This window comes from Prionailurus viverrinus, chromosome D3 (assembly GCF_022837055.1).
Source record: "Prionailurus viverrinus isolate Anna chromosome D3, UM_Priviv_1.0, whole genome shotgun sequence".
In the NCBI taxonomy this organism is placed as follows: Eukaryota; Metazoa; Chordata; class Mammalia; order Carnivora; family Felidae; genus Prionailurus; species Prionailurus viverrinus.
Window position 1 is genome coordinate 71772068 of NC_062572.1, and position 26199 is coordinate 71798266.

Here is a 26199-nt window from a genome sequence, read left to right on the forward strand (position 1 = left end):
CTGCGTTTCCACCTCTGAAAAGGTGGCACTTGTTTATCCTTGAACCCTTTAAAATAAAATAGTAACTGCAATTTTCTTCCCAGGTAAAGTTAATTACCCGCCTCAAGGTTGTCTCCCAAGAAAAATTCTTTAAAACTTAGGAAAGATTTTGGTGATGTTAAGGTTAGATGTTTTCCCCCCTCGGAGCTGAAAGCTCAAAACCCTTTGCACAAATATTCATTATAAGATCCTTTTATCACTAAAACGATACCAACTCTACCTTTAAAAAAAATGTTTTGTTTTTGCCTTTGATGAAATTGTTATTTCCAGCACCCCCCTCCCTGCAATGTTCCCTGTTGTGCCTGTGACACTGACTGAGACGGTTAGATGCTACATTCACTTGTTTGAACCAAAAACTGTCTAGTTTTAAGGCAGATCTGGAGTCTCCTAGGGGAAGGGAGAGGCTGGATAAATTTTAGGCATTTCAGTTAATGTTCATCACCATCCAATTCCTCACCCGAAATAAAGCATGGCACCCAGTAGGCTCACTCTGCATGTTTCCTGAATGAAAGGATGTTTAAAAAAAGAAAGCTAAGCTAATCATTGGCAAGCATTTGAAGTAGGTAGCATCGCAACTATGGACTGTCTCCTAAATCAGCTAGTTTTCCTTTCTATTTCCCACCTCAAGAAATTTTGCAGTTTAGGCTCTAGAGATCTAGGCTCTGGAGTCTAGGGTCTTGCGTTCAGAGCTCTGATCCAGCCACCAGCTGCATCACTTCACCTGGGAGCCTGTTAGAAATGTGGCCCCACCTTGGAGTCACCAAATCAAAACCTGCATTTTTTGTTAAAATTTGTTTTTAATGTTTCATTTTTTTAGAGACAAAGAAAGAGTGCAAGGCCGGGGAGAGGCAGAATCCAAAGCAGGCTCCAGGCTCTGAGCTGTCAGCAAGGAGCCTGATGCGGGGCTTGAACCCATGAACCCGAGATCATGACCAGAGCCAAAGCTGGACGCTCAACTGACTGAGCCACCCAGGCACCCCAAACCTGTATTTTAACAAGATCATATTAAAGTGGAAGAAACACTGTTCAAAGGCACCTGGGCCACTTCCTGAGGCATCTGGTCAGGAGGCCCTTCTGGGTCCTGGCTTCAGATTTGGGTTGCAGGACTGCTCCACACTGCACTCAGTGTGGAGGGCTGGAGGCTGGAGAGGGCTCAGGTTCCAGCTCTGCTGTTAAAGGGACTTCATTACATGGGCAGGTAACTTAAAAATTGTTTTAAAAATCCAGTCTTACAGACAACTTGCAAGAATAGTACAAAAAACTTCTGCATATCCTTTACCCAGATTCACAAATTATTAACATTTTGCCACATATGCTTTAATATTTTCTTTCTATGCTTATATATTATTTTGGAACTACTGGAAGGCTAGTTACATACATACATGCCTTTCTTCTTAATACTTCAGTGTGTACTTACTAAAAACAAGGACATCCTTGGGGCGCCTGGGTGGCTCAGTTGAGCTCAAGTCGGTTGAGCATCCAACTTCGGCTCAGATTGTGATCTCGTGGTTTTTGAATTTGAGCCTTGCATCGGGCTCTGTCCTGACACTGCAGAGCCAGCTTTGGATCCTCTGTCCCCCTCTGTCTCTGCCCCTCTCCCACTCATGCTCTCTCTCTCTCTCTCAAAAAAAATTAAATAAATAAAATAAAATAAAATAAGATAAATAAAATAAAAACAAGGACATCTCTTATGCCACCATAACACCAGATTCAGGGCCAGATTCAGGGTGGAAGCAAGCAATGCCTGAGTCATGGCCCTGAGAGGGCTTCCCAGGAGCTTTGCTCGCCATACCCTAGGTCCTGGCTTTGCACACTATCGTTGCCCAAATCAGGAATCCTAACATGGATTCACTACTATTATCTGATCTGCTGTCCATATTCCAATTTTGTCAGTTGTCCCAATAATGTCCCCCCCTTCTTCCATCCCCAGTTCAGGAGCACGCACAGCATTTGATTGTCATGTCTATTGCGCCTCCTTCAGTCCAGAACAGTTCTCCAGTCTGTTTTTCATGACATTGACACGTTTGAAAAATACAGACCAATTATTTTATAGAATCTTCCCTAATATGGGGACAAGTTATTTTTAATCTCTTGATAGTTCAGTTTCACCACCTATAGATTGAGAATAATCCCTGCTTCGTGTTGAATTGAATAAATTAAGACATGTTATAGACTTGACATATGTAGGTGTAGGTGGATTAAAAAGTTAGCTAATACTGATTAGGTGCTTGTCAGGACCATGTTAGGTGCTTTACAGGCATTATCTCACTGAGTCCTCTCTACAGCTCAGTGGCACAACAGGCTTTATTTTTATCCCTGTTTCACAGATGAAGAAACTGAGACTTAGAATGTTTTGTCCCCTGTCTTATAGCTAGTAAGAAGTGAAATGAGAACATAAACCAAGTGAGGCTGCCTCCAAGGGCTATTTATTTGCTTAGTAACCTTGTTAGTGATGCTTACCTCAAATGTAACTTTTTTTTTTTTTTTTTTTGAGCAGCAGGCAAGTTTATTAGAGTATAAGATCAGAAAGGAAGAATAGTAGGAAAGCTCTCTTTACAGAGAGGGGGCATTTGAAAGTGAATGCCACCTAGAATGTAACTTTTTAAGATAAAATGTACATAACATAAAGCTTCTCATTTTAATAATTTTATTTCCCCCAGCTTTATTGAGAGATAATTGACATAAAGCATTGTATAGGTTTAAGGCATACGATGCAATGATTTTATACATGTATATATTGTGAAATGATTACCCTTATAAAGTTAAATACATCACTCACCTCACATAATTATACCTTTTTTTTGGTGGCGAGAACATTTAAGATCTTAGCAACTTTCAAGTATATATGATACAGTATTGTTAACTAAAGTCACTATGCTATATGTTAGATCCCTAGAACTTATTCATCTTATAATTGGAAACTGGTATCCTTTGACCAACATTTTCTCATTTCTCCCCCAACCCTTGGCAACCACCATTCAACTCTTTGTTTCTATGAATTTGAACGATTTTATTTATTTGTTTGTTTTTATTGAAGTATAGTTGACACACAGTGCTACATTAGTTTCAGGTGCATGTGTTTTAACCATTTTAAAGTGTACAATTCAGTCTTTTAATATATTCACAATGTAGCACAACCATCAGCACTAATTCCAGAACATTTCCATTACCTCAAAAACAAACCCCGTGTCTTTCAATTCCCCTCCTCTCCTGTCCTGTGACCACCGCTAATCTGCCAATCTACTTTCTGTTTCTATGGATTTGCAAATACACACAATGGAATACTACTGGACAATAAAAAGGAGCTAACTACTGATACACGCAATAACATTTTAGATCTCAAAAACATCATGCTGAGTAAAAACAATCCAGATGCAAAAATTACATGTTGTAAGATTCCATTTATATGGAATTTTCGAAAAACCAAAACCTGAAAAACAGGAAGCAGGCAGCTGCAATGGTTGCCTGGGGCCAGGAATATGGGGGTGGGGATTGACAGCAAAGGGGCAGAAGGGAACATTCTGGAGTGATGGCAGTGTTCTAAACTTGATTGTAGTAATGGTTGCACAATGTGTACATTTACCCAAATTCATCCAACTCCCTTAAAAAGTTTGTAAATGTAAGTTGTACCTCAGTAAAACTATAAAACCCAAACATATCTGTCCCCCGGTGGAGTTCAACTCATGAGCATGTCTTCCTTCATAGTCTGGCTCCAAATCTATCTTCCCAGCCTCATCTCTCACCTCTGTGCATTCATTCAACAAACATTCTCTGACACTTCCACACTTGTTATGCAGAAGGCCCTCAAGAGAACCTCTGTCCTCAGGGACAAAGGAACTCACAGTCTGGTCTGGGAGCAGAAAGAAAGGGCACCCAGTCCTGACAAACATCAGGGATCCTAGAGGATCATCAAGTCTTTTTTTTTTTTTTAAATATATGTATATATGTGTGTGTGTGTATATATATATGTGTGTGTGTGTGTGTGTGTGTGTGTGTGTGTGTGTGTGTATATATATATATATATATATATATATATATATATATATATTTTTTTTTTTTAGTACCTATCACGGGGCTCAAACTCATGACCCCAAGATCAAGATCAGGAGTCCCATACTCTTCCAACTGAGCCAGCCAGGCACCCTGATTATCAACAGAGTCTTAAAGGAAAGGAAGGGCATACACATTCCAGCCACTCTGAATTTCAAGTTTGAATCTAGTTTCAGTTTAATTTTTTGAATAGGTAATGCATCTACATGGATGAATAATAAAAGAAGTTATACAGTGGGGGCGCCTGGGTGGCGCAGTCGGTTAAGCGTCCCACTTCAGCCAGGTCACGATCTCGCGGTCCGTGAGTTCGAGCCCCGCATCGGGCTCTGGGATGATGGCTCAGAGCCTGGAGCCTGCTTCCGAATTCTGTGTCTCCCTCTCTCTCTGCCCCTCCCCCATTCATGCTCTGTCTCTCTCTCTGTCCCAAAAATAAATAAAACGTTGAAAAAAAAATTAAAAAAAAAAATTAAAAAAAGAAGTTATACAGTGAAAAATTTTCTCCCATCCATTCCTCATCTGTCCAATTCTCACTCTACTCCATACAACCATTATTGTTATAAACGTATACTATTTTTCCTCCTTTATGATAGAAAAGATAGCATAATATACACATTGTTTTGGACTTTGCATTGTCATTTGGCAGTAAACCTTTGAGATCTTTCCATACGGTACAGTGAAAACTTCCACTTAAATTACAGCTATCTAGTCTTCCATTGTATGGATGTGCCATAGTTTATTTATCCAGTCTCCTTTTGGTAAACATTTGAGTTATTTCCAACAGTCTGTTAAGGCCAACAACGCTGTAATATGTACCCTCTTGAATGTGGTGTATTGCGTTTTGCTTTGTTTGTATATGACAAGTATACCTATGGCTATATATTGAATTCCACAAACACACCAATCACTTTCATATCTGTAGCCTGTTTTCTCTGCCCTGAAAGTCTTCACTCAATCCTATTCTACTGGCAAACTCCTACTTTCCCTCAAAGTCCAGCTCAAATGTCACTTTCTTGTGAAGGCTTCCGAACTCTGGCAAGATTAGGTTGCTCCTTCTTTGTTTTTTCACAGCATTCTGTGGCCACCTCATCAGAATTATCTATTAACACTTCACTCTTCCCCCACTAGACTCGGCGCTACTCAAGGGCATGTGCTATAGATTTCTCTCTGAATCCCTTAGTACTTGGTACCTGGTCCGTATTGAATAAAAATGTGCATTGTGTGAATGGTTAGGGCTGACAGAGGGATGTGTACTGCTCCTGTCCCTTGCTTTCAGCTGCCTCTTGGTCTCTGTTAGTACTTAGAGGACTGCAGCCAGGCAAAGGTGGGCTGTGATTTCCCTTCCCCTCCCATGTAATTCCTTCCTGCCTGCCCAACCCCTTTCCCCCACTTCGGATTCTGTCCACAGCTGCCTCTGTCACCCTTGCTGGATCTGGCGTGGATAGCAGCTATTGTAGCTTTTTAGTAGATTAAAATAAATAAATAAAATGGAGCATTGGCTCTACCCATCTTCACTCTTCTTCATCAAGCCTTTGGCCTCCTATAGAGCTGAAAGAACAAATCACTTGATAGTCAAATGTACACCAGTCACTCTCAAACATAATGTTCTACACTTTAAGCCAAAGGAGATGACAGTTTACTGTAGTGCTTTTAGGGATGAGGGAAATAGTGCTTTGCAGTGTTTAGGTTAATCAATGTTAAATGATTTTCAAGGGCAACTTAGATTATTTTTTAAAGCATTGGGTTAACTCCCATTATGCTCCTAAAATAACCCACTGGTTCTACGTCTTTTTAAATGTATGAGCTCCTTTCATTTTATCAGTACCCTTTATTACTATTCACTAGACCTGGCATAAAACAATTATAATTTATCACTTGCCTAGCTAAGGAAAACAAATAAACAGAACCAAAACAGGCTGAAAAAAAATTGGGTTAACTCTAAAATGTCATGATGCCTAACTCATGCCTTGAGCTGTCAATTGCTACATCATTTCCACATTTCCATTAAGCATCTTTTTTTTTAATGTTTGTTTGTTTGTTTATTTATTTATTTATTTATTTATTTATTTATTTATTTATTTATTTATTTTTGAGAGACAGAGAGACAGAGCATGAGCGGGAGAGGGGCAGAGAGAGGGGAAGACACAGAATCTGAAGCAGGCTCCAGGCTCTGAACTGTCAGCACAAGCCCGACATGGGGCTTGAACTCATGAACTGCAAGATTATGACCTGAGCCAAAGTCAGACGCTTCACTGACTGAGCCACCCAGAAGCATCCAACTCTTGATCTCAGCTCAGTCATAATCTCACAGTTTGTGGGTTCAAGGCCCGCATTGGGCTCCGTGCTGACAGTGAATAGTTTTTTTTTTTAAGTTTTATTTATTTATTTTGAAAGAGAGAGTGTGATCAGGGGAGGGGCAGAGAGAGAGAGAGGGAGAGAGAATCCCAAGCAGGCTCCACACTATTAGCACAGAGCCCTATGGGGGGCTTGAACCCACGAACTCTGAAATCATGACCTAAGTGGAGATCAAGAGCCGGATGCTTAAATGACTGAGCCACCCAGGCACTCCCACATGAAAAATTATTCTATTTCTTCCTCAGTGGGCGGTGCTGGAAGTGGGACGGCTAGGTCTTCAACTCTGGGATGAAAAGGTAAAAGCTCTATGTTCTCCTTACCCTGGGGAAGCTCTGTTTCACAGGAGGTGAGCCTCAGAGAAAACAAAAGGGAACGAGAGCCCAGGGCAGAGACGGATGGAAGAACTGAGTGAGATGTTTCACCTGAAGAAGTCTCCGGAAAGGTGGTGGCTTAGGTCCCCTGGAGTGCCTTGGCACTGTGGTCTTCAAAATTTCTTGCTTGCATGCCTCCTAAGAGAAATTTGAGAAACGATGTTTCTTCCTGTACCTTTAAAGGTCATATCTAAAACGTTTCATCTTAAGTTTAAATAATGGCAAAGTTTGTTATTTCTGGCATATTATAAGTATTGGCATTTTAAAATAAGATTGTTACATCATTCTGTAAGTGTATCCAAGGGAATCTAAATATCATAATGCATCTATGATCTATTTAAAAAAAATACATGAACAAGCTTTTCTTAAAAAGAAATTCTGTATCACTCTTTTTCTCCTTATCTTGTACTTCCATTCTACTTGCTCCTGAACATTTTAATATAAGATTTTAGTCTGGAAAGTCTTTTATTGATCAGCCTATCATATTTCCCTAAAAATTAAAAAAAAAAAATCTTTGAGTCTCTAAGTTTAAAACATTCATCTTGCTTGTATTATTAATACAATTTTGAATACCTAATTGGTATAAACAACATAAAATGTTATAAATTTTGATGAACTACTGAAATTAAAATGCAGAATATTTTTGCTGGAATAAGACATGGTTAGAAGCATGAAACACCGTATTCATTTACCCAAACGAATTTATCAAGAACCTCCTATGTGTCAATAGCAACTCTAGTCACTTGGGATATATTAGTAAACACTATGTATAAATCCCTGCCCTTGTGGAGCTTACATTCTAGTGGGGGGTAGGAGACAATAAGCAATAAGCATAAATATAAGTAAATAACACAGTAAATGAGAAGAGCTATGAGGAAGATAGATCAGGGTAAGGGGAATCTGGGGTGTAGGGTAGGGTTCAAAATGAGTTATGGTTTTAAAAAGGTTAGGGTGGGCCTCATTGAGAAGATGACATATGACTCAAGAGGGTTAGGGAGTTAGCACTGCAGGTATCTGGGGGAGATGTGTCCCAGGCAGAGGGAAGAGCCAACACAAATGCCCTAATTTGAGAATATGGCTCATATCTTCTAGGGTCAATAAAGAAAGTTAGTAAGGCTGCAGCAGATTCATCCAAGGGAACAACAAGAGATGAGATTAGAAAAATAATGATTGGGGTAGGACGGTGGTGAAAATCTTGTGGAACCCTGTAGACTACGGTAAGGACAGTCTTTTACTCTGAGTGAAATGAGGAGCCATTGTGGAGATTTAAGCAGAGGAGTGACATCATTATGTTTTCGGAGGATCACTCTGGTTATTACGTTGAGAACAGACTCTAAGGGGCAAGATGGAAAGCAGGGAGAGCTTTTTTTTTTTTCTTCTTCAGTATATGAAATTTATTGTCAAATTGGTTTCCATACAACACCCAGTGCTCATCCCAAAAGGTGCCCTCCTCGATACCCATTACCCACCCTCCCCTCCCTCCCACCCCCCATCAACCCTCAGTTTGTTCTCAGTTCTTAACAGTCTCTTATGCTTTGGCTCTCTCCCACTCTAACCTCTTTTTTTTTTCCTTCCCCTCCCCCATGGGTTTCTGTTAAGTTTCTCCGGATCCACATAAGAGTGAAACCATATGGTATCTGTCTTTCTCTGTGTGGCTTATTTCACTTAGCATCACACTCCCCAGTTCCATCCACGTTGCTACAAAAGGCCATATTTCATTCTTTCTCATTGCCACGTAGTATTCCATTGTGTATATAAACCACAATTTCTTTATCCATTCATCAGTTGATGGACATTTAGGCTCTTTCCACAATTTGGCTATTGTTGAGAGTGCAAGCAGGGAGAGCTTTTAGAAGACTAATCCAAACATGAGATGGTGGTGGCTCAGACCAGGGAGGAAGCAGTAGAGATGGTAAGGGATGCTCTGAATCTGGACTAGACACTGGACATAAAAGAGAGAAGGCAGCATGCTTCCAGGGCTTTTGATCTGAGCAATTTGAAGGATGGACTTGTCGTCAATGAGAGAGGAAAGCTGGTGAGTTGAACAGGTTTAAGAGAGAATATTTTTTCAGTTTGTGGCATAAGTTTGAGATGTACAGCAGATTGCTGGATATCAGAATCTGGAGTTTAGATGAGAGGTCTGGGCTGAATCTATAAATTTGGAAATGTTATCATATATGATGATATCATGTATCTCTGATGTTGTTGAAAGTTAGGAGATTTAATGAGATCACCAATGAAATAAGTATAGATGGAAAGGAGAAGTAATCCAAGGAATGAGCCCTACGTCATTGCAAGGTTGTCTGGGAAAAGAGAATCAACAAAGAAGAAATAAGACGGGGAAAGAGGGATCAGTGATGAAGGAGGAAAATTGGTGGATGTGGTTAAAAAAAAAAAAGGTGAATCAAGTGATTAGCTATGTTAGCTGTTACAGACAGGTCAACTAAAATGAAAATTGTGAATAGATCAATGGACTTAGGCAATATGAAGTTCATTGTTGACCTTGACTAGAATAGTTTTGATAGAGTAGTAAGGATGAAAGCATGAATGGAACTGGTTTAAGTGGGAGACCTGCTCACTTGGATACTTCAAATATGCCACATCTGTAACCTTATATGCTCTGGTGTGATTCTATTACATATGCATGTAGTGTTATCACAGGCATTATATTTGGCATGTTTTTTAACTTTATATAAATTGTATCATATGGCATGAATTCTGCTGCTATAGGGTGGCAGGAGAACCAGAACCCGAAATCATGGAAAACTCTTGAAATTTTGTTGGAATTGAAGTACAGACACGAGGCAGTAGCAGACAGTGGAAGTGGGTCAAAGAGGCTTTGTATGATTGGAGAAGTAACAGCTGCTTGTCAGCTGGATGGGAATGACCCGGTATAGAGGGAAACATTGATAATTAGAAGGGGGCAGATAATTGCTGGAGTCATGGTGATGATCTTGATTAGTCAAGCCAAGATTGGTATTTGTTGCCTTAGCAGAGGGACTGGCTTTAGCTAGGAGCATGGAAAATTCAACTACGTAATGGAGGGAAGGTGGAGAAGAGGTTATAGATGTTGGTATGAGGGTATGGGTAGATGGGATCGTGGGATTGTGTGGAGATTTTCGTTTCATTGCTTCAATTTTCTCAACGAAACAGGAAGCAAGGTTACTGAGAATAAGGATGAAAGGGAAGGAGGTGTAGGTTAGAGGACAGAGAGCTATGACATCCAGAAGAATGGAGGAGTGAAGTGGGAGTCTGGGGCAGCACGGAGGGCACACTGGAGGTTGAGTGATGAGATTAAAGTGAAACTAAGCAGTGACATTGTGTTTTTCTCTAGCCACATTCAGATGCGTGAGTGCTGGTGTGGGGTAGGTGGGAGCTGGCTTGATCAGGATTGTGGTTTTGCCTAGCAAGCACAACAAAGGGGGATGAGAGTGTGCCGGGGTGGAGAATGTGTGCAAGGGAGTGATTGTAATGATTGGCCAGATATTTAACCTGGGTAAGGATGGGAGAGAGCAGATACGTACTTTCAACAATTGCTGCAAGGAGATTTGTAAATGAGATCGTGTTCAGAGTATATTTGAAATTGTGATTATGATGAGTTGCAAGGTTTGATAAGGCTCCTATGATTATGCCCATGGGAGTGAGTGGCAGACTTAGGGTAGGACAGGATCCTTGGAAGAGAAGTCAAAGAACTGAGAGGTCAGGATATTGGGAAGATCATCCACATGTACATTATAAGCACCTAGGATTAAGACAGAAGAGGGGCGCCTGGGTGGCTCAGTCGGTTAAGCGGCCGACTTCACCTCAGGTCATGATCTCGCACTCTGTGAGTTTGAGCCCCGCGTCGGGCTCTGTGCTGACAGCTCAGAGCCTGGAGCCTGTTTCAGATTCTGTGTCTCCCTCTCTCTGACCCTCCCCCGTTCATGCTCTGTCTCTCTCTGTCTCAAAAATAAATAAATGTTAAAAAAAATTAAAAAAAAAAGACAGAAGTGGTATTGGAGTGACTGACAGAGCAAATGGTGACAAAATGAAGGGGAATGAGAGCAACGATGAGGGGTACTGGATAGGAAGATTTAAAGCTGCAGGTTAGTAGGAAGAGAGGGGGATGGTCTGTTGAGGAGCAGGGAGGACACCTACCCGGCTTCCAGGCACAGTCTAAGAGACTTAGGATTGAAAACACAGTTACCACTACTTTCAAAGGGGGAAGGGAAAGCACTGTCCCAGGGGAAAGTCAGGTTTCCCTTAAGCAAGGAAGTGAAGAGAACTTGAAGACAAATTCTGAGGAGGTTGGGGTTATAGGATTATTATTTGCATAAATAAATAGACGGTGTAGTGGATTCTAATATGGCCCCACATGATCCCTGTCTTCCTATGTGGTCTCCTTCTTTTGAGTAAGGGCAGGGCTTGTGAGTTGCTTCTGGTCAATAGAGTATGGCAGAGGCACCTGGGTGGCTCAGTCGGTTAAGCCTCTGAGTTCAGCTCAGGTCATGATCTCTATATTCTTGAGTTCAAGCCCCGTGTCGGGCTCTGTGCTGACAGCTCAGAGCCTGGAGCCTGTTTCAGATTCTGTGTCTCCCCCTCTCTCTGCCCCTTGCCTGCTCTCACTGTCTCTCTCTCTCAAAAATAAATAAGCATTAAAAAAACAGAGTATGGCAAAGGTGACAGGATATATGCAATTATGCATACGTGATTGTTACATACGTCTGTTACCAGTGTCTTACACTGAGAATCTCCCCCTTGCTGTCTTTGAAGAAGCAAGCTGCTATATTGACAAAAAACTGAAGGGACCTCCAGCTGACAGTGAGCAAGGGACTAAGGCCTTCAGTCCTGTGCAGCCTGCAGGGAACTGAATGCTGCCAGCGACAGTTTGGAAGTGCATCCTTTCCCATCCAACCTTCATTTGGGATCTTACAGAGGACCCAGCTAAGCCATGCCTAAACTCTTGACCCACGGAAACTGTGAACTAATAAATGTGTGTTGTTTTAAGCTGCTAAATTTGTGGTTATATTGTCATACAGTGATAAATAACAAACACGAATGGCAAAGGAAGAGGTTTAGTTATACCAATGTTACTTTTTAACTCCTTCTGAGGTATAGTGCCTAGGAATCACATATTGATCTTTTACCAAATCACCGAGTTAGAGCTTCCTTCAATTTTGTTGGCAGCAAGAATTGGAAACCACCTGACTTGCAAAAGAATTTATAACCCATTCATTTGGGCCATTCACTTCCACATCACAGACACCCATTTCTGAATTGTCCCTTTGAATTGCCCTGGAGGTTTTTACATCTTGAGCTGATGCACCTTAAGTAACGGGTGAGAGTTTTACTTTTTTTCTGTCCGATGGGAGAAGGACGGTTTTGAAAGGGGACACTCTGTCCTCAGGTGATTTCTCAAGCTGAGCAATTTTTATTAAATAGTACATATAGCAGTGGAAGATGTGTAAATGAATTCCTTTAAAACTAGTCTTGGAAAGTCTTCCTGCACCCTAGGAGTAGGGAACACCAGTGAACATGACAGTTGTAGAGGCTTTCTGGTAGAAGAGGTAAGAGCCCAGGACATGATGGCGGGTAGGACAGCATGGGGATAGGAGGTAGGACACTGTGTGAAAGGTAGGAGGGCAACGAGACTTAAGAAATGACTTTAGAACTTCCCAATAATTAGTTTCCGTGGGACCCCCAATGGAGGTATTTCCTAGGTGGTAGAAAAGTAAAATAAAAATTAAAAAAATATATAATTAGTATGTGTTTTCCGAAACTTTAAAAATATAAAATAGGGGCGCCTGGGTGGCGCAGTCGGTTAAGCGTCCGACTTCAGCCAGGTCACGATCTCGCGGTCCGGGAGTTCGAGCCCCGCGTCAGGCTCTGGGCTGATGGCTCAGAGCCTGGAGCCTGTTTCCGATTCTGTGTCTCCCTCTCTCTCTGCCCCTCCCCTGTTCATGCTCTGTCTCTCTCTGTCCCAAAAATAAATAAAAAACGTTGAAAAAAAATTAAAAAAAAATAAACGCATGTATCTTGGAAAGCTTTCAAATAAGTATTAATTCAAGAGCAGAGTTTATGCCTTTCTCTACCCAACAGGTAACCTAGTTAACAGGTGTGTTGTAGGTCCTGGAAGGTCCCTTCCAACTCTGAGGTTTCACCTAGATTCTTCCACTCACTTTTCATAACACCTGGCCAGACTCTCAAATGTGACTCTCCTGTGCATCTCCTCAGCCCAAAAAGGGATTTGGCAAGTTTCAACACCTTTGGATCTAGTAATCCAGGGCTGGTGGAAAGGGAAAGAAGGTGCGGTCATCGCCTGTTTCTTCCCAACGTAAACCGCTACAACCATCTTCTCCCCGGAGCTGGCTGTCCAAGCCTAATTTTTGTGGCCGCAGGTCCTCAAAAAACAAGGCCCGGCTCATCGCTGTTTACAAACACTTACTGGACGCCCACTCTACTCCGAGCTCTCCAGCGCTGCTTGCGTACTTTTCTGTAAAGGGATGCCAATTTCCCTGATGAACACACTGCAAGCAGCCTCTCTGGGGCAGCGCCCTCCGCCAGGCCCGGAGCCCAGACCGGCGCTCCGGGCAGCTTGCCGACTGGTGCCGCCTCGTGAGCGCCTGCGCAGAGCGACCCTCCCGTCACTCCGGGCGGGAGGCGGGGGCAGCAGGGAGAAAGGAAAGCTGCAGGGGGAAAAAGGGCCAAACCCTGAAATTACCCGGATGTGGTCTCCGTGCGCGCATGCTCAGTGTCCTTCCGACAAGTTGGCAGCAACAACACGGCCCTGGTCGTCGTCGCCGCTGCGGTAACGGAGCGGCTCGGGTGGCGGAGCCCGCGTTCGCGCCCGCCCGCTCTCCTCGGGAGGCCCTTCCCGCCCTCCCCGCGACTCCACGGCCGCCCAGGGGGCGGGAGCGGGTGAGGGGAGCCGGGCGCCCCGCGAGAGAGGCCCCCGGTCGCGGGGCGGCCCGGGAGCTCTAGGCGGCCCGCGCGGGCAGCGGCGCGGCGCCGAGGAAGGGGCGGCCTGGCTCGGACGCGGCGGGGCCGGGGCCGAGGAGCGCTCCGGGCCGCCAGGGGAGCGACGGGCTCGGCGCTCCCGCGGACGAGTCGCGGCGGGAGAGTGGACACTCCTCGCCATCGCCCGAGCCCAGGTAACGCGCCATGTCCCCTCCCCTTCCCCCGGCCGGGCCCGCGCACCCCGCCCGCGGCTTCCCCGCCCCGGGGCGGGCTCCCGGCAGCGGCCGGGAGCAAGCAGGAGGCCGGCGGGTGCGCCGGGAGAGCGAGCGCGGCCCCCTGACGGGCCGGGCCGGCGGCCCCTGCGCAGGGGCCGCGGGGCCTCGCGTCACTCGGGCTACGGGCTGGGTCCTGCGGCCCCGAACTCCCCTTGCGGTTTGTGGCAGAATCAAGTTAAACTCGGACCGGGACTCCTGCTGCGGCCGCCGCTTCTCTTTGTTGTTCTTGAGTAGTTTCGCTGTCCGCCCCAGCCGAGTGCGCTGGGTTGGCCGGAGCGTGTCGCCTCAGGTATAAATGAAAGTTGTAAATGGCTTGTCTTCATTTCTTTTCTTAAGCAAATTTTTGTTTTCTCTTTGTCCTTCACTTTCCCTTCCTGGTTGTGTCATTCCAGTTTATGTTTCTGGCTTTGATTTGTTTACTTACTTTTTGAGTATGGTGGGTGATGGCGGTATGCGGGAAACATTCTCGACACCTAACTGACCACCCCCACCTTCCACTCCTCTAACAAAAAATAAAGGACGTAGTTTATTTTATTGCTAGGATTACGTGTACTGAGCGTGAAATTGGTATACGATGTAGGGCGGTGGCTCCATCACAGCCCCAAACTGCTGTTATAATCTCTCCGGCAAGATTTTCAAAGAAATGGGTGTGTTTGGTTAACTGGAAAGATTTCTTTGAGGGTGCAGAGAGGTTTTTAAAACTCTGTTGATGATTGATAGCTATCCCCCCCCCCCGAAAATACTGGTAAAAATTTTAATGAATATATTTTTAATTAATTTGTTTTGAATTTGGTTTCCTCATGCCTTTCGTTTTTGCACTCTAGTTTAAGGTGAAACCGCTCGTTTTTCCGGAATTACAAATATAAGATGATGTGGAATCATTTTAATTAGTCTGAGTTGATTTTCTAAAGGCATGTAATCTTGGCTAATTTTGTTAACAACCTTTGACTTTTGCCAGAATTACATCTTTTTAGCATCAATAGCAGTTTAATAATGTGGGTTTTAAAAAGTAGGTTCAGTATTTTTTGTTGGAAGAAACTATGTAGTCTTATAGAAAATAAAGAAATGCATACTTTCATAAAGTAATTAGATTTAGAGTATTGCAGTGGAATAAATTTTATTGTGGATTTCATTAACTGCCTTTGCCTTGTTGCACTGAGACTGTATTTCAGTTGAAATATAGCATAGGAAGTTCCAATGTGTAACTTCTTTTTCTGCTAAGGACTTATTTCTTATTTTCTCTTTTGGAAAGTTCTGATATGCTTAGTACATGACATTTCAAGTTGTAAATGATTGATATCATTAACGTTTTAAAATATGATATCCTGTTAATGCTTCCTAAGTTCATTTTTTTATGATTTTGTTTTCTTAAATGGGTTTGTTACTGAACAAAGTAATACAGGTAGGCTAAGCATTTAAGATTTGCAGAATCTTTAGATATAAAGGTGCTAATGAATTATGTAAGTTTCAGTTGTTGGAATTAAAACTAAAAGCCTTTCTAGAGAAAATTGATACATTTTGTGAGTCTATTAATAGAAGTGGCTTTTTCTTTGCTTTCCAGGTTTTTGGGGTGAGGTTGCTTTAAAGAGGTATTACACCTTAATTTTCTGATTTTCGAGGTGGGAGTACCTAATAGGAATTTCTCTGTATAGCTAAGTGCCTTCATTGTAAATCTTGAGCTTAGAAAAAAACTGCAAATCAATTTCAGATTTAATGAAAATTTGGGCTGAGAAGGTGAATTTGAAATTTTTGTATACATTTTATATGGATCTTTGGCCTTTTCTGATGGCTTTGTTGTTTGAAACAATTCTGCTTATACTATGAAGCAGCAATTCTTATTTCAAAAACCTATGCTTCACTTTTTAAAGCTACATTTTAGTTGAGCTATTTCTTCATTTGTATGTGAATTATTTTTTCTGCATTCCTCTTTAGATCTGCCCCCCAACCCCCCAAATTAAGAGCAAGTATTGAACTAATTTATGCTGCCCAGTCACACACCGCCTCTCTGGCTTGGAAGCTGTTTTTTCTGATTGAGCTGGTGTTATAGTAACATCATTAGCCACTATTCTAATTGAGCTGTGAATTGCTGAGGCCCCTACTAGGGCAGTTAACCCCACAGGATCTGCCTCGTTCATTACATTTAAAATGCATATTTAGTCTTGTCTAAGATTTTACCTACTTTCGTGAGATCATATATTATTATTTTTTTATGTTTAAACTTACTTCAGTTCTATTTTGGCCTCCTCTAGCTCATGCCTAACTTTTTTTTCATTTTTCATTCAGTGATTTTAAGGGTGAGTGGTTCTTTAAACATCTTATGTTGGCATTTCAGTGCTCCTTGTACATGTTTTGATTTCCTTTTTTTCTAGAAGATTGTGTAGTTAGGCAGGAATTTTTGTTTTGCTTAAGTGATGATTAAAGATGACTGTGGGGGCACCTAGGTAGCTCAGTTGGTTAAGCTTCTGACTTCGGCTCAGGTCACGATCTCACAGTTCATGAGTTTGAGCCCTGCGTCGGTCTCTGTGCTGTCAGCTCAGAGCCTGGAGCCCGCTTTGGATTCTGTGCCTCCCTCTCTTTCTGCCCCTTCCCTGCTCGCGCTCTCTTTCTCTCTCAAAAATGAATAAACATTTAAAAAAATAAACATGACTCTGAGGTGATGTTTAATCATGTGTAAAACTAATATGACTTTCATTGATTTCGTTATTTTCTACACTCAATGAAAGTTAAAGGACTTAGATCAGCATAACACAGAATTTAATTTTGTTAAATTATCAAATTTAGGGCTTTTTACTCAACAGTTGATGAAGATTCAGTTGGTTTAAAAAGAGAAACAGTTGACAAATATGTCTAGATATTCATTTGAATAACTTTCAGTATGATACTGTTTGCATCATAACATAACAAAACATGCTTGATAATGAGTCAGATTTAGTATTTTTGGATTTTTTGTTTCATTTTTAAAATGTGTAATTTTGGTGATGGAAAATGTGGCCGAATTCCAGTTTCTCAGGAACAAGGTATTTTAGGTTGTGTCACCTTGACACTATTATGTGATATGTTTGGCATCCAGGAAAATTTGTTTTAACCATGAAAGTGGATAGAAACTAGGGTGGTACTTATGTAAAACTAAGATGATGGGTGGTCAGAATCTTATAATTTAAGTCTTGATTATTTGCTACTGCAAATGATACAGGTCAGATAGCTAGCTACAAGAGACCGATTATAAAGAGTATCTGTTGGGGTACCTGGGTGCCTCAGTCAGTTGAGCATCTGGCTCTTGATTTTGGCTCAGGTCATGGTCCCAGGGTGGTGGGATCAAACCCCATCTCTGGCTCCATGCTGAGCGTGGAGCCTACTTGAGATTCTCTCCCTCCCCCTCTCTCCCTCTCCCCCTCTCCCCTCTCCCAGGCTTCTGTTCTCTCTCTCTCAAAAAAAAGTGTCTATTATAACATCTTAATTTAAAATTGGTGATAATTGGGGGTGCCTGTGTGGTTCAGTAGGTTAAGTTCCCGACTTTGGCTCAGGTCATGATCTCACGGTCCGTGAGTTTGAGCCCCACGTCAGGCCCTGTGCTGATAGCTTGGAGCCTGTACTGCTTCCGATTCTGTGTCTCCTTCACTCTCTTCCCCTCCCCTGCTCACACTCTGTCTCTCTTTCTCTCTCTCAAAAATAAACATTAAAAAAATTTTTTTTTAAGTTGGTGATAATTGTAAATACGTTTAGGCTCAAAGACTGTGTTAAATGAAAATTGCATTTTAGAAAACTTGTAACTGTATGGGATCCATCTTTTTATTGCCTTTTTACTCCCAAGGTTTAGGACAGTAGTTCTCAACTTTGGCTGCATTTTGAAATCTTTCGGGGAGCTTTACAAAATACTGGTGGCTGGATCCTACCTCCAGAAATTGTGATTCATTTGGCCTGGGGTGCAGCAAGATCAGAGTTGGAGGTGGTTTAGCTGTTAGAGTCCTCTAACTTAATTTTTTTAAATGTTTTTAATTTATTTTTTGAGACAGAGTGAGGGAGGGGTAGAGAGAGGGGAACAGAGGATCTGAAGTGGGCTCTGTGCTTGATAGGCTGACTGCAGCAAGCCTGATGTGGGCCTCGAACTCATGAACTGTGAGAGATCACAACCTGAACTGAAGTCAGATGCTCAACCCACTGAGCCACCCAGACACTCCATCTAACTTTATTTTTTGAACTGTTTCAACTTGTGTTGGCTTTACATTCTTTAATACAATGAGGTGTCTGTGTACTATGTAATCATCTCACATCTAATTTAATGGGTCTCTTGAAGGTATTGCCCCATTCGTTTTGCTTCAGTGTTTGTCTCTTCATTTGTCGCTCTCTCCCCTTTTCTCCTCTTTGTTTTTCAATTCATTTGAAGTGTCTGGTAGCAAGTTTTAGGTACTTGTATTTCCCAGGATAAGAAGTTGGTATAGCATCACTATTCTGAATAGGGAGTTGATCTCTCCGCCCCCCCCCCGGCCGGCCAAGTACTCTAAAATACTTACTTGGGCTCCTTTTAGAGATTTAGGATTTTGTGTAGGTGCCAAAATTACCATCTAAACTCCCAGTGGAATTTGTTCTTCAAGGGGGGAAGGTTAATCTGCTTGGAAGCCATAACATTTTCTAGGCACCAGTTAACTAGTCACTTCACTGGTTCTGAGAGGCAAGCTGCACCTTTTTGCTGTCAGGAGTTAAACACTGGGAGACAGTTGTTCAGCAGGCCCCACCAGTTAGCATTTTTTTATATCATCCAAGGAGGGCATGTCCAGTTCATTTACATCACCTGGAGTAGTTCCCAAGTGCTAGTTGAAGAGTGGTTGCATCTCCATCTCTGGAAGAGCTTTATTTCTCTCTTCCCATGCTCCATCCCAACACACACACAGATTCAGAATGGGAATTGAGTGGAGGAGGCATGGGAATCTGTATTATATATTTAAAAAAAAATAGCTCTTGATTTTATAGGCTTTGGATATATTAGTATGCTTATCCTTATTGCTTTAATATGGTACCAGCTTTATTTTGCAGTCATTGATGCACTGGAGTAATTTACTTAAAATCTGTCAAATCCCAATTTGCATGTTTAGAATGCATATCATTTATGTTTGTTTTTTTTTTAAAGGACTGCTACTATTTGTGTTTTTTTGTAGTAAGGGATAATTTCTATATTTTAATATTGATGAATTCAATCTTTTCAAGTCAAAATGTATTTCTGGTTTTTTTTTTCATGCTATATGATCTTTAAGTATAAAGACTTCCAATCACATCACCTACGGACCATTTTACCCACTGCTCTTTTGGCCCCCAGTCTCTTGTCTCTCTCTTCAGCAATGGTGAGGTGGATACCGTTTCCATGGGGAAGGGAAATCCATGTTTTGTTGCCTTTGTGATTAACAAAAATATTGGAGAGCTGGTGGCAAAGCTGTTGCCATTGGCATCTTTCACGTGACCCAGTTCTTCCCAGGTTAGAACCTTCAGTCACCATACACAGATTACCGGTATCAAACTTGATGAAATCAGTAATCTTTCTAGTCTCCAACATTCTGAATGGTGTCATTCACCTTGATTGAGGGGATCAGGATAGCAGATGGTGAGAGCATCATGGGTCACCAGATGAGGCATTCCTTTTATCCCCATAAAGATTGTTCTCATTTTGCACAACTTATACTTGGCCTCCTTAGGTGAAATCTGATGAACAGCAAAGTGACCCTTGGTGTCATAAATGAGACAAATTCTCCCCAGTTTTGTCAATGCTGATGACATCCGTAAAACCAGCAGGGTAGGTTGTATCAGTGTGGACGATGTCATCAATCTTAATAAAACACTACATACAGATCTTCTCTACTTCACGTCCTGTTAGGACATACCTAGTCTGATCTTTAGGGAAATAATGAGAAGGAGATGATCTCTCAGTTTATGGGGACTGGTAGATGGATGAGGGGCAAACATACCAATCAGTTAATCCAGCATCCTGTGCTCTGGAGCTGCTACATGCTTCAGAGGCTTCTTGGGACCACAAGCATGGCCACAATAGGCATGAAAAGAGCAAAATATATTTCTAAATGTAAAACTTTATGAAGGATATTTATCAATGGTATTCATTAGTGAATTCTAGAGCATATCAACAGATGCTAATCATTGTAACAATTCAGTAATTTGGTGAAAGGATGGCCGGAAGTAGTACTTAATGTGGTAAGATAAACCAGGTATCATTGTACACAAACACACTAGGTACATCTCTGTCATAGATATGTCCCACTAAATTAGTTAAAGGAAGAATTTCGTGTGTATACATGTTGAAATTAAGCAGCGAGTTTTAAAGAAAAATGATGTAACTTGTGCAGTTAGTCTTTTTTAAAAGTTTCTTAAATGTTTATTTTTTAGAGAGAGAGCGCGAACAGGGGAGGGGCACAGAGAGAGGGAGACATAGAATCTGAAGCAGGCTCCAAGCTATCAGTACAGAGCCTGACGTGGGACTCCAACTCACAAACCGTGAGATCATGACCTGAGCCAAAGTCAGGCACTTAACTGACCGAGCCACCCTGGTGCCCTGTGCAGTTAGTCTTTTTTATCAGTTGCATATATCCATGATACTGCAATTTGTTTCACTGTCTTTTTGCTAATTTGTAAAGTGAAGTATGTAGACTAGCATAGGCTAGATCAGTGCTTTCTGAAACTGACAGCACCTCAAACTCTTAGAGTGCTTTTTAAAGGTAGGGCCCCATTCCTGGTACATAGAAGGACTGGGCTAACCTGCAGGGGATTCTGAAACACCTCTTTTGAAAGAATAAGCTACATGAGTTGATAGTTTCCTTTGTGTCAAAGGTTTTAGGAATTGTATTTTTCAGTTATCAGTTATTAAAATTCAGTTTTTAGAACAGTGTTTCCCAAGGCACCTGGGTGACTCAAGTCAGTTGAGCATCCAACTCTTGGTTTCGGCTCAGGTCATGATCTCATGGTTTGTGAGATCGAGCCCCACATTGGGCTCTGGGCTGATGGCGTGGAGCCTGCTTGGGGTTCTCTCTCTGTCCTCCCCCACTTGCTCTCTCTCTCAAAATAAATAAACACTAAAAAAAATTAAAAATTGTGTTTCTCAAAGTGTAGTCCACAAAATCCTGGGGTCCCCGTGGCCTTTTTCTTTTAGGGGGCTCATGAAGTCATTATTTTTAATATTTAATTTTGAGTGAGAGAGAGAACACAAGTAGGGGAGGGGCAGAGAGAGAGGGAAACAGAATCTGAAGGAGGCTCTGCACTGTCAGCACAAAGCCTGAGGTGGGGCTCAAACTCAACTATGAGATCCTGACCTGAGCCGAAGTTGGATGCTCAACTGACTGAGCCACCCAGACGCCCCATCAAAATTATTTTTATAATAAAATATGTTACTTGCTGTATTTCTGTGTTGATATTTGCACTGATGGTGAAGAAGTGGGTGGCACACCGCTTGTACCTTAGCATGAATCAGGGCAGTGGCATTAAACTGTATGAATCTTTACTTGTTCTTCACAGCCAAACACATCTTAAGCGTTTGAAAAAGTCTTGTTTCATTTAAGAAAAGCCTTGGTGAAGCAGTAATAAGTTTTATTTTTGAAATCTCTACTCTGGAGTGCATATCTTTTTAATACTCTGTGTGATTCAGTGGAAGTGTGCATAAAATACTTCTGCACATCCAAGTACAAGATTCATCTCTAGGAACAGTACTTGTGTGGTTGAGCTGCAAGGTAAATTAACTTTTTTTGAATGGAATACCACTTTTATTTTTACTTAAAACTGACTGAGATGAACTATAGTTTCTCATACTTGGATATTTGTCAGGTATTTCCTTGAAAATTAATGAAGTGGGCCTGACACTCAAGGAGAATACCTAGCTGTTGCCAATGATAAAATCCTGATCTTTCAGGTGAAAATTAGATTTGAAAACTTGTGTCTGTCACCATGGGCAGATCATTACACCAGCTGTGTAATACTTAAAGATTTTTCTGATGAGATTGGTGATGATATTAAGGAATGTGATTTTTAAAAGATGTATATTGTGTAAGGAAGTGTGCCAGCATTTGGAAGATCTGTATAATTCATCGAACCAGTACTTTTTAGTGACCAATGCATGATGTTACAAGATATGTCACCAATATATCACCAGTATACACCAAACAGAGCCAAGAAGTTCGTTGATATGGTTTCAGATTTCACATTGCAGCTAACCTTTAACGATTGCCATTTGGTGCATTTTGGTGTTGAATAAAAGATGAATAATCATTATGATCTAACATGCTATTAAAATACTCCTCCCTTTTCCAAGTATGTGTGTGTGAGAGGCACATTTTCTTCATGTTCTTTAACCAAAACAACAGATTGAATGCAGAAGCAGGGGCACCTGCCTGGCTCAGTTGGTGGAATGTGCGACTCTTGTACGTTTGAGCTCTATATTGGATGTAGAGATTACTTAAAAAGAAAATCTTAAAAAAATAAATAAAATAAAAAAGTGCAGAAGCAAAGATGAGAATCTAGTTGTCTTAAGTTAGATACTAAAGAAATTAGCAAAAATGGAAAACAATGTCACTCTGAATACTGATGTTTTTGTTTTGGAAAATAGTTATTTTTCATACAACATATTAACACATATGGGCTTATTAGTTTAAACTAATTTAATAAAATGCATGTTTAAACACTTTTTAGCTTTAGCACATGAAAGAAACATTAACAAAAGCTGTTTGGAATTCTTAGTAATTAAGAATGTAAATAAGGGGACCTGAAACCAGACAGTTTGACAACTGCTGTTTTTTTTTAATGTTTATTTATTTACTTTGAAAGAGGGAGGGAGAGAGAGCAAGTGTGGGGGAGGGGCAGAGAGAGGGAGAGAGAGAATCCCAAGCAGGCTCCCTTCGCAATGCAGAGCCCAATGTGGGGCTCAATCCCACAACCATGAGATTATGACCTGAGCCGAAATGAAGAGACAGATGCTTAACTGACTGAACCACTCAGACCCCCCTTGACAACTGCTATTTTTAAGGTTATTAATTGTCTATTGTTGACAGGATTATGATTGGTTCCACTTTTTATGTGGTTTGTGTTATATCGCTGTTATTTCTGTGAATGTTAAGTCAATTTTTGCTTAGTAATTATGTACTGGAAAACATGTATCAGTCAAATTTTTGTCAAAAGGGGAATTCCTTGGCTTGGTCTGAAAATAGAGCTGGCCTCAGAGTGCCAGATCGTGGGTCACAACCAGCCAGTATCATCAGGACTCATTGTCTTGTATTTGCTTTCCTTTCTGTTAAAGTCTTGGGTCAGGTTGAGGATAACTACTTCCAGTGTCAAGCCCAGCAGAGAGAGATTTTTTTTCCCTTTGCAATTCCAACAGAAGTCCTGGAGCTGTGTCATTGATCTGACTTGGGTCCTTTCCCATCTTAGAAGCAACTAATGTGGCTAGGAGGTGGCTCTGGTTAGTCAGCCTGGGGATCGTCCCACCTGCCCAGATGGGGAGATTCTCCTTGGAAAATCAATTGCAGGATAGTTGGCAGACAAAAAACAGGTGTCACATTCACATAGAGGACTTCGTTGATTCTTTTTTTTTTTTTTTTTTTAATTTTTTAGAAGTGTATTTATTTTGAGAGAGGGAGCGTGAGTGAGCAGGGGAGGGATAGAGAGGGAGAGAGAGGATCCTAACCAGGCTCCGCACTGTCCGCACAGAGCCCAGTGTGGGTCTGGAACTCACGAATGGTGAGATCCTGACCTGAGCCGAAACCAAGAGTTGGATGCTTAACCAACTGAGTCACCCAGGTAGCCCCTGTTGTTTCTTCTTTTAACTTCTATTATGAATCTAGAAAAATGTTAATTTTTTTGGCTTAATAGAAATTTATTTTAACCTTAATTAACCTCTTTAAGTTTATTTTTTTTGAGAGAGAGAGAACAAGTGGGGGAGGAAGAGAGAGAGGGAGACAGAGAATCCCAAGCAAGCTCTGCACTGTCAGTGCAGAGTCCGACGCAAGGCTCGAACTCACGAACTGTGAGATCATGACCTGAGCTGAAATCAAGAGTTGGATGCTTAACCCACTGAACCACCCAGGCACCCCCTTAATTAACTTCTTTAAAGCTCTGTCTCCAAATATAGTCACATTCTGATGGAGTTCTGGGGTTTAGAGCTTCAACATATGAATTTGGGTGGGAGAGACCTTTTAGCCTGTAACACCCTGTCAGTAACAGTATTTGAAACTCTGATATGAAATACTCAGATCAGGCACATCTTAAGCTCCTTCTAAGATTCTCTGGATTCTTTAGCGGCTTTGGCAGCTTGTTCTGTTTCAGCTGTTGCTCCAGCCTTCCTCTTCTGTTTGGGACTACATGGTTTCACTACCTGGAGGTGACCATTCACTGAGACCTGCTGCAGAGCCTGACTGATCAGTTGTCACCCTGAGTTTCTGGCCTCTCCTCCTCCTCTGGGACCTGGATGAGATGCTGTGTGGTGGGGCATGGGATCTCATTTCTGGCACAGCAACCAAAGGGGCCAGATGATGCAACCCAGAAATGCAGAGAGGTTAAGTCACCATTGAAGCAAACTTTTTTTTTATTAAAAAAAAATGTTTATTTAAAAATTCTGTTTATTAAACAGAGAGGGAGAGGGAGACACAGAATCTGAAGCAGGTTCTAGGCTCTGAGCTGTCAGTGCAGAGCCTGACACGGGGCTTGAACTCATGAACTGTGAGATCATGACCTGAGCCAAAGTTGGACACTTAACTGACTGAGCCACCCAGGTGCTCCGAAGCAAACTTTTTTTTTTTAATTGAAGTATAATCGACATATAATATCCTATCAGTTTCAGGTGTATATCATGGTGATTTGATGTTTTTATATGTTATAAAAATATCTCCACAATAAGTCTAGTTACAAAGTTAATTTTTAAATAAGATTATTTAAGGTAAAGCTGCTATACCAGTATGACACTTACCCAAGACCAGTGGGTAAACAAGAAGCTTATCTCTAAATTTGTCCCTTGTAGTTCATCTTTCTCTTTTTTAAGTTTATTTATTTTGAGAGAGAGAGAGCGCAAACAGGGGAGGAGCAGAGAGAGAGGGAGAGAAGATCCTAAGCAGGCTCCGTGCTGTCAGCGCAAAGCCCAACGCGGGGTTCCATCTCATGAACTGAACCGTCAGATCGTGATCTGAGCCAAAATCAAGGAGATCAAGAGTTAGGTGCTCAACCAACTGAGCCACCCAGTCGTTTCCCCTTGTAGTTCACCTTAAATGTTAGCACAAAAACATTCTTTTTATTTGATTGTATTATTTGCACCTGAGATTTTATAATCACTTATACCTGTGCACTTAATCCTTTGTGCTCTTTGGAGTTTTTCTCCCGTTGCCCTCAGTTTAAGGAACTTCAATTCTTAGGAGCACCTGGGTGGCTCAGTCGGTTGAGTGTCTGACTTCAGCTCAGGTCAGGATCTCACGGTATGTGGGTTCGAGCCCCGCCTCGGGCTCTGTGCTGACAGCTCAGAGCCTGGAGCCTGCTTCGGATTCTGTGTCTCACTCTCTCTCTGCCCTTCCCCCGCTCACGCTCTGTCTCTCTCTGTCTCATAAATAAAATGTTAAAAAAAAAAAAAGGAACTTCAATTCTTAGACTTTCCTCTGTTTAGAAACTAGGCTATAACTTCTGCTGTAGGCAGCTGAACTAAGCCTGCACAACCTTTTTATGTTTTCTGCTTGTAAACCTATAGTTTGAATTTCTTTCTAGTGATATTTCACCGTGCCAGGCTTTTTTCCCCCTTGTTAAACAGAAGCATTTGTCTCATATTCCCATATTAACTAGTTTATTGATCATTGATCAAAATACCTATAACTTCTAGAAAATCTGTTTCATATGTATAATAGTGCCAATAATTCAAAAGTAAATAGCCATCTGAGAATAAAAAAATGTCAACATTCATTAACTAAAGTTTATGAATTCCCATGAGAACCTCTCAGGCCAGCATTCATCTTTGCTGTTTTAGAGAGTATCTTAATTAGTTTGGTTGTCTGGCTCTATAGTTCATGGAGTTCCTGTTAGACGTGTGGTCAGTATAGCTTATGATATATAGCAGGTGCAAGGCTAGAGACATAACACAATAGGTGGGTAGATGTAAGGGAGCCTCTATTTCTTTTGCTGACTTTTTACCTCCCATTACCCCTGTCATCATGGGATGG

General features: G+C 41.7%; 1 protein-coding gene and 1 pseudogene across 4 annotated transcripts in view; one reads left to right on the forward strand and one right to left on the reverse strand.

The window, feature by feature from the left end:
- The window catches only part of SMAD4 (SMAD family member 4), a 111555-nt gene that overhangs the window by 35519 nt on the left and 49837 nt on the right, over window positions 1–26199 (forward strand). The window contains exon 1 of one of the 4 annotated variants that reach the window (XR_007145671.1): window positions 13564–13942. The exons of 1 other annotated variant lie outside the window; for it this stretch is intronic. The gene's annotated coding sequence lies outside the window, so the exon portion shown is untranslated. Of the gene's footprint in view, window positions 1–13563; window positions 13943–14150; window positions 14313–26199 lie in introns of those variants that run through there. 2 more of the 4 variants (XM_047826651.1, XM_047826652.1) reach the window with 2 other exon arrangements.
- Window positions 19279–21542, reverse strand: LOC125148669 (40S ribosomal protein S4, X isoform-like; annotated as a pseudogene).